At 37.1% G+C, this 3,928-nt stretch overlaps 1 non-coding gene across 1 annotated transcript; it reads left to right on the forward strand.

Annotated features, from left to right (window-relative positions):
* TRNAW-CCA lies at positions 834-905 on the forward strand. The gene has a single exon. It is a non-coding gene; the product is annotated as a tRNA-Trp (tRNA).

Raw genomic sequence — 3,928 nt, forward strand, 5'->3', positions numbered from 1 at the left:
GAATATTGCACTGCTTGCTTGAAATTATGGGGAAAAAAAGAGACTATTTTTTTTTCTCAGTTTTGTACTCATCAATTTTCTTTAAACCCTGTCCTAGTATAATAGCCCTTTATTCATAATCTGAATACGAGAATAAGCAACCTATATACTAAAGCATTGGTAAGCAGGAAATTATAGGAATAATGAGATCTCAGTGTAACTATTTCCATTACCAAATCTAAACCACTTTGATGAACATTTGGGAAAAGATTCCAGATTTGTAACTATAGGAATAGATATGAAATAGATAAGCAGGGAAGTGATAAATATTGAACAGATTAGGGAAATCTAGTAGGATTTCCAGGTAGCACTAAAGCCCTACTTGATATTAGTGGTCATGATAAAAAATGATAAAGAGGCTTGGAGAAGTACAGACTATGTAAAGAGTTGCATTTATGCAGGACAGGTGTTTTGACAGGCAAGCATGATGGCCTTCACCCAAAATGGGCAGAATGAAGAGTGGCCCACAGAGCCTGGGGAGACTGGAAAACTCCCTGTGTTTGTGGTAAGCAATCCTAGTAAGACCTTCATAGCTTCTTTCCAAATCTCCTAAATTAAATACTTTCCAAATCTCTTAAATAGTAAAAGAAAACTATTCATGTATCAAAATATTATTATAAAATGACCATGTAAGATTAATTTAAAAATATTGTCATAAAACCTATCAATATAGTGTACTCCATCAACATGGTTAGAGACAAAATTAATATGACCAAGTGATAAACACACATGTATTAATTTTTAAGAGCTAATAAATATTATAACTAAATTGGAATAAATAAAAATGAATCAAGTCCCTGGTGGCTCAGAGGTTAAAGCGTCTGCCTCCAATGCAGGAGACCCGGGTTCGATCCCTGGGTAGGGAAGATCCCCTGGAGAAAGAAATGGCAATCCACTCCAGTATTCTTGCCTTGAGAATCCCATGGACAGAGAAGCCTAGTAGGTTACAGTCCACCAGGTCGCAAAGAGTCGGATACGACTGAGCGACTTCATCTCACCTCACCTTTTAGTAAAATCAACCACAGATAAAAACACCAAAACCATTTCATTTAAATTCAGAAACTATGCAGGGATTCCCAACCACCATTATCTTGAATATTGCTTCAGAGTTTTTAGTAAATGAAGTAATGCAATAAAATAAAATAATATTTATTAAAAAAGAAATATAAGAAATAAGGCTCATGAGTGAATTTATTTTTAAATAGACAAAAACAAGGTAGTCTTGTTAAGAATAAACTCATAAGATATTCAGGTGCCTACACATTTGATAAAAATGAGCAATTCAATAAGGTGTCTAATCTAGCAATGAATACTTCCGTGGTAACTGAGTTGGTAAAGAATCTGCCTGCAAAGCAGGAGACCAGGTTTTGCACCCTGGTTCAGGAAAATCCCCCAGAGAAGGAAATGACAACCCTCTCTGGCATTCCTGCCTGGAAAATCCCATGGACAGAGGAGCCTGCCAGATTACTGTCCATGGAGTTGCAAGAGTTCAACACGACTTAGCAATTAAATCACCACCACCACTTACAAAAAAAAAAAAAAATTGTTTACACCTATAAGCCTCAAAAATTGAAACATGCACATGAATGAATTTAATAGTGAAGGTATAGCATCCACATGTGTAAAATCTTGTTGAAGGACATAAAACACAATCAACCAATTAAAACCAAATCATAATGCTAAACAAGACTTACTATTGTGAATACACTGGTTGTTAAAAAATGAATGAGTAGGCCTCTCAACTTCTGAGATGGCTGATGCTGTCTGTAGAGTGGGTTTCTTCCAAGGCTGATCTCACATTTTGAGATGAACTGAATTCTGTCTATTGAATGTTTCTCTCTCTAAATAAACCCACTTCTTACCAATCAATTTCTCTCTCACTAAATTCAATCTGATCAAACATAAAGAACCTGAGCTTCATAAAAGTAAAAGAAAAAGAATGAGAAAGTGTTAATATAGTTCTAATAGAATCCCAATAGAACTGAAATTCTGGGGAAGAAAATGAAGTGTTTCTGACAGCAATTGAAAAACATAAAAACAAAAGACTTTATGGATTCTAAGGAAAAGAAAATGCCTAAGACTCACCAAGAACATTTTTAAAAAGAGTAGTGAACAGAAACTTTTTTATCAGATATCAGTTTATTATAAAGCCTCTGTACTTTATATATCATTGGCATTAAATTCAGTTTAGTCACTCAGTCATGTGACCTTATGGACTGCAGCATGCCAGGCTTCCCTGTCCATCACCAACTCCCAGAGCTTGCTTAAACTAATGTCCATTGAGTCACTCATGCCATCCAACCATCTCATCCTCTGTTGTCCCCTTCTCCTCCTGCCTTAAATGTTTTCCAGTATCAGGGTCTTTTCTAATAAGTCAGTTCTTCCCATCAGGTGGCCAAAGTATTGGAGCTTCAGTTTCAGCATCAGTCCTTCCAAAGAATATTCAGGGCTGATTTCCTTTAGGATTGACTGGTTTCATCTCCTTACACTTCAAGGGACTCTCAAGAGTCTTCTCCAATACCACAGTTCAAAAGCATCAATTTTTCAACTCTCAGCTTTCTTTATAGACCAACTCTCAAGTCCATACATGACAACTGGAAAAACCATAGCTTTGACTAGACATACCTTTGTCAGTTAGAAATGATATGGACCTGACAGAAGCAGAAGATATTAAGAAGAAGTGGCAAGGATACACAGAAGAACTGTATGAAAAGATCCTCACGACCCAGATATGTATGATGATGTGATCATTCACCTAGAGCCAGACATCCTGGAATGTGAAGTCAAGAGAGCCATAGGAAGCATCACGACGAACAAAGCTAGTGGAGGTGATGGAATTCCAGTTGAGCTATTTCACATCCTAAAAGATGAGGCTGTGAAAGTGTTGCACTCAATATGTCAGCAAATTTGGAAAACTCAGCAGTGGCCACAGGACTGGAAAAGGTCTGTTTCCATTCCAATCCCAAAGAAAGACAATGCCAGAGAATGCTCAAACTACCACACAATTGCACTCATCTCACATGCTAGTAAGGTAATGCTCAAAATTCTCCAAGCCAGGCTTCAGCAGTACGTGAACCATGAACTTCCAGATGTTCAAGCTGGTTTTAGAAAAGGCAGAGGAACCAGAGATCAAATTGCCAACGTCTGCTGGATCATGGAAAAAGCAAGAGAGTTCCAGAAAAACATCTCTTTCTGCTTTATTGACTATGCCAAAGACTTTGACTGTGTGGATCACAACAATCTGTGGAAAATTCTTCAAGAAATGGGAATATCAGATCATCTGACCTGCCCCTTGAGAAAACTGTATGCAGGTCAGCAAGCAACAGTTAGAACTGGACATGGAACAACAGACTGGTTCCAAATAGGAAAAGGTGTACGTCAAGGCTGTATATTGTCACCCTGCTTGTTTAACTTATATGCAGAGTACATCATGAGAAATGCTGGGCTGGAGGAAGCACAAGCTGGAATCAAGATTGCCAGCAGAAATATCAAGAACCTCAGATATGCCAATGACACCACCCTTATGGCAGAAAGTGAAGAGAAACTAAAGAGCCTCTTGACACAAGTGAAAGAGGAGAGTAAAAAAGTTAGTTTATTTTTTTTTATATTGATAGTAAAGCTTTAATATGCATTATTTTCATGAACCCTCTACTGAGTTAGGGCAAATATTTTATATAAAAATGCCAGTAATAGCCCCTAAAGTACTTCTTCTTCTTTTTTTTTTTTTTTGCCCTCCTCTTTGCTTATAGTTTATTTTTTTTTAATTTTTTTTTTTAGTTTTTTATTTTTTTAATTTTAAAATCTTTAATTCTTACATGCGTTCCCAAACATGAACCCCCCTCCCACTTCCCTCCCCTTAACATCTCTCTGGGTCATCCCCATGCACCAG

Source organism: Capra hircus, chromosome 6 (assembly GCF_001704415.2).
Source record: "Capra hircus breed San Clemente chromosome 6, ASM170441v1, whole genome shotgun sequence".
In the NCBI taxonomy this organism is placed as follows: Eukaryota; Metazoa; Chordata; class Mammalia; order Artiodactyla; family Bovidae; genus Capra; species Capra hircus.